Source organism: Jaculus jaculus, chromosome 3, assembly GCF_020740685.1.
Source record: "Jaculus jaculus isolate mJacJac1 chromosome 3, mJacJac1.mat.Y.cur, whole genome shotgun sequence".
Lineage (NCBI taxonomy): Eukaryota > Metazoa > Chordata > Mammalia > Rodentia > Dipodidae > Jaculus > Jaculus jaculus.
In genome coordinates this window covers 183,319,258-183,328,538 of record NC_059104.1, presented here as the reverse complement: position 1 = coordinate 183,328,538, position 9,281 = coordinate 183,319,258, and the positions used below count along the sequence as shown (strand labels likewise).

The following is a 9,281-nucleotide window of genomic DNA, read 5'->3' as shown; positions in this document are numbered from 1 at the left end:
TCCTGACTCCCTCTTGTCTGGAGTTCATATGGAAGCAAGCACCACGTCCACCAGGAAGCCAGCTTCTTGCATCTGTGCTGGCTTTCTCCCTTCCATAGGAAGTTAATGCGACAAAGAAACTTCTTCCCTTAGCTTTTATCACCTTGTCTGTTGGAGGTCTTCCCCATGTTGGCAATTACAGAGTGTTATACAATTTTCTGAACTTTCTAGCCACCATCCCTGACCCCTTTCACCTGGTGTATTTCATGTGCCTATTTATGAGTTGTCTCCAAGTACCCTTTCATCAGTTCCTGCTCCGTGGAAGTCTTCAAAAATCTCTGCAGGTTATTCTGGTTAGCCAGAACCTCTCCTGTAGCGTTGACTGTTGGTGGAGTTGTGGCCCTCTGCTGACTCCAGGCTGTTTCTGGAGGCCTGGGTTGAGGCTGCCCGACCTCTCACCTTGGCTCCTTGTAAGTGCTACACTGCATTCAAAGCTGGTTTTCTTACCTGCCTCTTTCACTTTGCACCCCAGCTACATCATTTCCTCCTCTGCTGCTCCTTTAGATTTTCTTGCATTGAGATATTTCCAGGTCTCTATTTCTTTAGGCCATTCTGCACTCTTCAACACTTTAGTCTACGCTACACAGGAATCCGAGGGAATCTTGAGCTCGTGTGGGAGGCAGTCCTTGATTAACATAATTTTCTATATCTGACTTATGCAGTCTTGTGTGTTATCCTCAGAGACTTGAAGCTCTTTTCATCCTCTACGACTTCTAACTTGGCCATCTCAAAATTGTTTCTCCAAACCTTTGCAGAGCTGAAATACATGGGTGTCACCCACTCAGTCCAGGCAGCACTGATCACCCTACAGCTGATGGGAACTCTTTCATGTACTGATATATAAAGGCATCAGTTCTTCCTTGGTAAACTGTGGTTTATAGTAACATTAATCCATGGCCTTCATATTGACATGGCCTCCAGAACAAGGCCACCTAAGCAAATCAGCACTCTGTTGTTAATTGCTTTTTCTCTTTTGTTCTTTCAATTCATCTTCTGTGTCCTTTAAGACAAATTTCTCTTCCTCCACTGGCTGAGAATCTACTAACCATTGGTTTCCCCAACTTCGCTTCCTGCAACTTTTTTCTCTTTCTGTTAGCCACTTCTCTTTCTCCTCATTATTTATCTTAATAGTCACCCTCCCTTCTTCCTGGTCTGCTTCCATCCCTGTCCTCCTTTTCTCTCATGACTCACTTTGGCCAGATCTGTATCTCAGTACTTTTTAGCATTCAGCCCATGCCCCCTTCGGTCACCTAACTATCCCGGAGCTCAAGCGGCCATCCCTACTTTTCATCTCCCATTTGACACCCTCACTTGTTCTAGTTTGCTCCTTTCCACCGTTGCCCACCTTTCCTGACTCCCTTCACCTGGTTCTTGACCCTTCCTCCAGCAGCCCTGGCCCTCACAGCGCTCCTGCGCTCTTTTCTCCTCCGCCTTCCCCCTTACACTTGTTCCTCTTCTCCCTTGACCCCGACTCGCCCTCTCCTTTGTCCCTTTCCAGCAGTTGCTTTAAGTCTCGGTCCCCAAGGCGCGGTCTCTAATTCCGCCCTCTGCACTCGCTGGTCTCTGCCCTCCCGTCTCCGAGGCTCTCTCGAGCCTCTGCCTCCCGCTCTCCCTCCTTCTCCTTCCCCCAGCCCTTCCCCCTCCCTCCCAGCCTCCTCGCCTGGCTCGCTGCCTCCCTCGCCTCTTGTCTCATCTTGCCTGTGTTGTCTGGGAGGGGAGCCCTGCCTCCTCTCCCTCGCTCAGATCAATGCCCTGGCCACTCACTTTCTGATGTTGCACGACGGGAAATGCTTTGAATACTTACGACATGGCCGCTCACACTGATTGCCAAGATTGACAGCACTAACCATCGCCTTCACTTGTTTCAGGGGGGAAGCCCCCAGTCACCCCGCTCCGCGCGCACCTCCTGGCACCCGGGCGGCCAACTTGGGCTGCTCAGCCTCCCCCCCGCCCGGGGCAGGACACCCCTGCCGACTTGAGTTAACGGGCGGCGGGGCCGTAGCGCTGCGGGACCTGCTCCCTGGCTCCCCAGGCTTTGCTAATTGACCTAGCATCGACTCCCCTGCTTTCATTATTATTATTATTTTTTTTTATTTGTGTCTTTCCCTTTTCTTTAATGCCATTTACTCCCGCGGCGCTGCGCACAAGGAGCCCTCCCGAGCGGTACCATCCTGGAGCCCGCCCAGGTAACCCGGACGGAGTGAGCGACTTAGAGCGAGGGAGGCCGAGCGAGAGCGCGCCGCCCGAGCGCCGGCTACCTGTTGGGGCGCCGGAGGGGGCAGGGGACCGGAGCCCCGGCGGGGCCTGGCGCCGGCCCCCAGCGCCTCCCACTCCTGCCCTTCCGGGCAGCTCCCGGGTTAGTTTCTCGGAGCGGGGACGGCGGGGCCGGGGTGGGAGCGGCAGAGGCCCGAGGCCGGCGAGCTCAGTCCTGGCCGGGGTCCGCGGCCGGGCCGGGCCTGGAGGGGACGGGGAGGCGGCGCTCGTGGGCGCGCGGGGAGCGGGGAACGGGCGGGGAGCCGTCGCTCGCCCGCCGCCGCGCGGAGCCCCAGGATGCGACCCCCGCTCGGAGCGTCGAGCCTGGTCCAGGAGGCGGCGACGGGGCTGCGTGGCGGGCGCCTGGCGTTCGGTCCCTGCATTCCGCGCAAACACGCGTAGCCGTAGATAACTGTGCGTAGGACACCGAGGCGGAAGGGCAGGGCGAGCCGGCGACGCCACCTCTGACTACCGAGGCTGTTATCGCCATCCTAAGTATTCGTCCGGAAATCTGTCTGTCCTCGGCCCACCTTGTTCCTCCGCCTCCCCCTGCCCCGTAGACGTTCTAATCTAGATCACTGACCGAGATATGAAAGAGAAGTCAGGTGCCTAGAGAATGAATTAAGTCTCCGCGAAGCGCGAGGTACGTATTTCATGGAAGTTCGTGCAAGTGTGTGGTGAAGTTTGTGTACTGCGTGTGTAGTCTCGGTCTCTCTCTCTCTCTCTCTCTCTCTCTCTCTCTCTCTCTCTCTCCCTCTCTCTCTCTCTCTCTCTCTCTCTCTCTGGTTCAGATGGGACTCTGGGGCAGCAATGCCCCCTGTGCCCACAAGAGGGCAACATCCTGAGGGCTTTGTGAGCGCCGGCTCTTGTTCTCGTTGCAGGATTGCTTGCGTTTTGAGAAAGTTATAATGAAACTTTCAAAGTGATATCACATCTTGTTTTGTGATATTAAAAAAGATAAAGACATCAAAAAGAAAGGAGGAAAAATAAAGAAGAAAGAAGAGAGAGAGAGAGACAGAGAGAGAGAGAGGGGGGAGACAGAGAGAGAGGCGGCAGTCCGGCGGCCCGGAGAGTCCGAGTCACACGGAGCCGGGGGAGGGCTGTTGTAATTGTGGGTTTGGCCGAATGACGATGGAGTGCCCTCCTCGGCTGTCTTAGTTGTAGCCGGAGGTCATGTAAATCGACCTGAAAAGAATGCATAAGCCATAAATTACAATAAACCCTCAGCAAGGGCCGATCCATAAGTAGACAATATCCAACCTGGACAAAACGGGCTTCCTTTACGAGCCGACCTAAACCGCATGCCCCCAAAGACTAGAGACTAAATGCAAAGTAAGTTTCCTAGCGACTATTTTGTTTTCTTGAAAAGTGTCGGGTTGCTTGACCTGGGGACGGCGACGCCGCAGGTTTCGAGCGCAGGGTGTCGGCCAGGCTGGGGGTGCCGGGAGGTCGGGAGGAACCATCCCCCACCCACCCCACTTTGCTTTGGGAACTTCGGCTATTTGTGGGGTTGACGCTGGTCTCGGGCAGGCGGGACTCGCGGATCTCCGCCCGCCGCGCTCCGCCGGGTGGAGTCTCCCAGGACTTCCTCCAGAAAACCCGGGTGGCTAGAAAAACGCGTGCGCTCCCCGCTCGCCTCCCGCGGGGCGGGCCCGCAGCCTCCCGGGACCCGGGACGGCGCGCCCGGCCTCGCCTCGCCTCACCCCCGCCCTCCGCGGCTGCACGCTACTTTTTGCCATCTTTTCAGGAATAAACAAAGCGAACTCCCAAACAGCCCGAAACCCCAGTGCTAACCTATGGTCCTCCTGGCCCGGGCCGCAGGGGCGTGTGCGAGGGCCCGCGGCCACCGAGTCCCCTGCGCGCGCCCTCCGTCCCCGTCGGCTCCCGGCCCGGCCCAGCCCGCCGCCTGCTCCGCCGCCCCGGACGAGGTCCGCAGCTCCCGGGCCGGGGGGGCGGTGCTGCGGGAGCCCGGCCGCCCCCGGGGAGCCGCGTGCCTGTTTCGCCCTTAAAGGGCCGGCGGGGAAGCCCGGGGCTCGCGCCGAGGCGGCAGGGCTGCGGTTCCGGCCCCGCGGGCCGGGGCTGCGGAGTGCAGATTAGCCCGGCGTCCCGCCGACTCCCCGGCGCTCCGCGAGGAGCGTTATGATAAAAAGAGAATTGGTGTGTGCGGCGCAGATAAAAAGGTGGTCGTTGGCGGCGTCTTTTGACTTTTATTTAGGCTGTCTTACTCTGACCAAGTTCAGAAACGTTTGTTTCTATGAATGGCCAGTAACTGAACGCCGCTCCTATTTGGGGACTGAAAAATAAGTCATGGGCTTTGCTGGCGGGACTGTGCTATGCTGGGCTGCTTCTCTGTGCCACCTCAGGCGAGGCCCGTACTTGGACCTCCGGTCTCGGGGTGGCTCGGAGCTGGCCTGGCGGCCCACTGGGCAGGGCTCCGGACCTCCGGTGTATGGTTCGGGGGCGGTCGGGACCCAGGCGCTGGTCTCCAGCGCGCTCCAGCGGCCTGGCTGGCTTTCGGCCGGGCGGGCGGGGCGGCCCAGTCACTAGGGCCCAGGGGAGGGCTGCTTCCCCGCCCACCAGGGTCTCCCCTCTCCAGCCTTTTGTAGGCACATGCCCAGGTCCCCCTCCACCCCCCGTCCCGCGAACGGGCACAGCCCCGCCCAGTCTATTTCTAGAAGGTGGGTTTGCTGAATAAAAAGGTCAAGTAGCTGGGTCTGCTAGCAGGTCCATGGCGAGGAGGGACAGGACGGACACCTGGCAAAGCCCGCCCCGCCTGTCCCACCCTGCCGGGCCGCCCTCCTTCGGCTGGCCTCCCTAGGCCACATTCTTGTGCTAAGTGCGAGAGGCGGTGGGAAAAGCAATTCCGAATGGGCCAAGAGCGGCGAAGCTGATCGCGCGATGGCATTTTGTTTTGAACAGTTGCTGGGGTTGACGTTTCCTCATAAGGTAAGGTGTCAACTGGACAGTCGGCTGTCCAAATGCCACATATATAATTAGCTTGCGCACTCAGCACCTCCTCCCGGGGCCCATAGGCACGAGCTTGGCTGACCTGAGCCTCTCAGCTCAGCTGTGGCTGCAGGATTCCCGAGGGCCGGCAGGAGTGCCCGGTTAGCCTCCCAAGGCCCTGGCAGAGAACACAGATAGTGCAGCCTGCTCTCTCAGTTCTGCCTGGTCTTCTCCCTCTCCTCTCTTCTCCTCTCCTCTCGATTTTCGACTGAGGGCTTAAGAGGGGAGATTCACTTCAGCGGAGTGGGTGGGGAAAGGGGACGAAGTCAATCTGGTAGCATCCCTCGCTGCACTCGGCAGTGGGACAGCTGCAAGGGCCCCTCTGGGTGCCCTCACCCAGAGGGCACAGCCAGGTTTGGCACTGTTAGTCCTGTCATGGAAGCAGCTCCAGGCTCTGGGTTTGAACTGTTAGCACCTGTCTCTGTCTCCGCCTTTCCCCGCCCTCCAGCGGTCTCCCAAAAGTTAGTGTATGTGCCCTGATTGCAGCTTCCTGGTCCCCCCTTCGGACCTAGCCGCTTGGGGCTGCTAGTGAACCTGTAGGCAGGAGAGCCTGGGAAGACCTGCTGGCTCTGTTCACCCAGAGTTCTTAGGAGAAGTGCCTTGCCCTCCCTGGGTCTGCCCAGGCTGATGCTGGGGCGTCCTGCCAGCTTCCCAGATCCTAGCCTTAGCCATGACCCACACTCTGGGCAGAGACCAGACTTCTGCAGTGAACATGACCTTCCCTCTGTGGCACTGTGTACCCCCGTGGAATTCAACACTCAGCATTGGGCACTTGCTTCAGTCTCCCCCTCCCTTGTTTCTAGGCTTCTCACACATGCCTCAGAGCTCCTGGAGGACCCAGGTCAGACCACACAGGCCAGCATCTACAGCCATCCACCCGTGGCGGGCAGCAGCAGCTCTTCCAGGGTAGCACAGGGTTCCTTTCCCGGTGGGCAGCAGGACCATGGTTTCTTAGAGGTTGTTTTTTATTGAACCAGTGTCACCATTTCATACAGCAAAGTTATGGCTGAACTTTTCAGTTCTTTCAGTCCTTTCTGAGGTCACCTGTGTGAGCAAAAGGATATGTAGATTTTTTTTTCTTCCACTTTGTTGAACCCATCAGAAGTCCAGAGAGATTGTCCCTATTCTTTTTTGTGTTTTTGAGGTAGGGTCTCACTCTAGTCCAGGCTGACCTGGAATTCACTATGTAGGGTCGGGCTGGCTTTGAACTCACGACAATCCTCCTACCTCTGCTTCTCCAGTGCTGTGATTAAAGGCTTGCAACCACCACACCCGGCTAGATTGTCCCTATTCTTAACAGAACAAGCCACCAAAATAAATCTTTCAAATTTTGGAAACAATATTCAGTGCAGTGATTAGATCTAGTTCATGGCAAAGACAGTGATTCTCCTGGATCCAGAGCTCAGGGAGAGGCCGGGGATGGCTTAGGCGAACTGACGTCTTTGGGAGCTTTTGGTTTTTCTCAGGAGCCAGCCCACTTTTTCTCCTGCACCTACATATTCCTTATTGTGGCAAGATGAGGCGTGTTGTATTACTTATCTGCTTGGTTGTTGCTGTTATTTATTATGTTTGAAGTGATGATAAAAACTTTCTCTCTCTCTGTGTTTAATGGAAAAATGTGAGTTGTTTTAGAATGACAGAGCATGGCATAGTCTCCTGTGATAACTCATGGTGTAACTAGAGCACTTAACAGTATACTATAAAACAAATGTACAGACGCCATTGTTCAGTAGTTATCCTGTGTCCGTGCCTGATGTTGACACTGTAATGAACTCAGCTACTGCATGCCTAGATCCAGTGAGGCTCAGTGGGGATTATCCTCTATTGAATGTCTTTTCCACAGTAGCCGAAAATATTGATTAGTTTTCTTTAAAAAGGAAAAACATACATTCACAATATATTAACATAACTAGTTTTTAATAAAGCTTTACTTTAAACACATAAATGTTACTTTTGGTAGACTTATTGAGGTTATATGTTTCTATTTTACTTAATTTAGGAGTTATTGGGTTTTTAGTCATTGATTAAATTGCTGCATGTATCCATCTTTATATGTCAGAAATCAGTGATGTTTGTATCATCTTCTTATAATAAGGATAGCAGGTATTGGAATGAAGGAATGAATGGAGTTTCTCATGAATAAGACAATATATTAGCTTTAATGCTTTTAATATTTTCTGTCTTTGCGGCTTTATCAGATATACATGTATATCTTTCTAAGTTTGTGGTAGAATATTCTCACTACTGAGTCAATATATATATGTGTACACCCCCCCACAATCCACTACTATTATAAACAACAGCATTCTATGAGGTTGTAGTGCAGTATGACGGAAATTTGAGTTTGTATGAGCTATTTGTTTAAATATAGTTTGGGGATGCTTATATATCAGTTGATATTTTGAGGTCAAGTGAAACATTCCATCAAGCTAATGTGTCCAAGAGTACCATATCAGGCACAGACAGGTACTAGAGATGATAAAACACAGATAGCTTGCCTTGAGATGTTTTGCAGATGGTATGTTTAATCCACTGTCATGAGGGTAGATTTTTTCAAATTAGTCTAGATTATTTCAGAATTATCCAGTTATATGAATACATGAGATTTAGTAAGAACAGATTTTATTACAGAAAACAATTAAAAATGCTATTACAGAAAGATGCTTTTCTTTTAAGAAAAAGAAATGGACAAGCTTTGGGTGGACGGCATTTCAATTAAGAAATATGACTTTCCCTATTTTCCTTTCAAGTGAGAGAAAGCTAAAACATTTTATGTCCTCAACCTGATTCCACATTTTCTCCTGATTATATCCCAAATGTCAAAATAGTCTAGTTAAAAACAATGCTAGTGCTCTGGCAGAGTGTATGAAGAGCAATTTTTATTAGATGATCTTAAAATCTCTGCTGGTAGTTCTCCCATTGTGATCTGAACACTAATTGTCTTGGTGAGAGACATCAGACCTCTTCATCATCTTGTCATTATGTATTCATTACTCATTCTTAAGAAGAACATTTTATTTCCCTTGTTCTGTGAAAGAGTGTAAGGCTTTTCAACTAATTATTTTGTTTAGACATTTAGTTAAACTGGAAATCATTCAAAATTCACATTATGGTTTTGATGAAGCCTTTCAGGTATTTTGGATAAGACTGATGTCTATTGAGGAGTGTGGGTGGAGGCTGAGTGATGAAATGTCATTTAAATCCACTCAGACTCTCTCACCTCCAAAAAAGGGTGCTGGTCTGTTTTTCCTCAAATCTGTAGTAGTATTAAAAAAGGGGGAACATGAAACCCTAAAACCTCAGAGAAGCAGTATTGATTCAGTTCTTAACTGCAAATCTTTCATATCATTGCTCAAAATATCCAACTTTACACCAATATTAGCCATTCTTTTTATAGTGACACCATGCTTAGTAAAAACTTCTGAGCACTGAGGTCAGGTGTTGAGATTGGATTCTAGTTTATTTTTTATGAATCAGATAAAGATTTCTGTGCATGAGACCATATGTGAAGATGAGAGAACAAGAACATTTCCATATCAAAGGCAATATATCTGAGGCGGCACGGTAATTAAAATGCAGTGGTTTGGACTCTGCACTGGCACTTACACAGAGTGCTGCCGGGCCCGTGCATCATGCAGGCGGTTGCCCCTCGCATACTTCTGGAAATACACTTGTAATTTTGTACAAACATTTATGCCAGTCCACACTTTTCTGTGGATAATTTGTATTTCATCCAAACCATTCAGAGAAGAAGTTATTTTTCGAGCTACCCCTCATTATGGCTTTTGTACATCAACTATTTTTATTCCAGTTGTTTGTATTTCCTTTTACCAGAGTGATGGCTTGTTTATATGCAGAGTCTCTTCTTGCTCCTCGAAGACCCTTAATATATCACTCATCTTACCACTTACTCAAAAAACCTCCATCTTTATGAAGGATGGGAGTTATTTTCTGAGGTTAATTATCTATGCTGTAATCTATTA

At 51.3% G+C, this 9,281-nt stretch overlaps 1 protein-coding gene across 19 annotated transcripts in view; it reads left to right on the top strand.

The window, feature by feature from the left end:
* The window catches only part of Sox6 (SRY-box transcription factor 6), a 610,295-nt gene that overhangs the window by 5,956 nt on the left and 595,058 nt on the right, over positions 1-9,281 (top strand). For 2 of the 19 annotated variants that reach the window (XM_045144828.1, XM_045144824.1), the window contains exon 1: positions 2,689-2,935. The exons of 15 other annotated variants lie outside the window; for them this stretch is intronic. The gene's annotated coding sequence lies outside the window, so the exon portion shown is untranslated. Of the gene's footprint in view, positions 1-1,754; positions 2,396-2,688; positions 2,936-5,057; positions 5,239-9,281 lie in introns of those variants that run through there. 2 more of the 19 variants (XM_045144823.1, XM_045144821.1) reach the window with 2 other exon arrangements.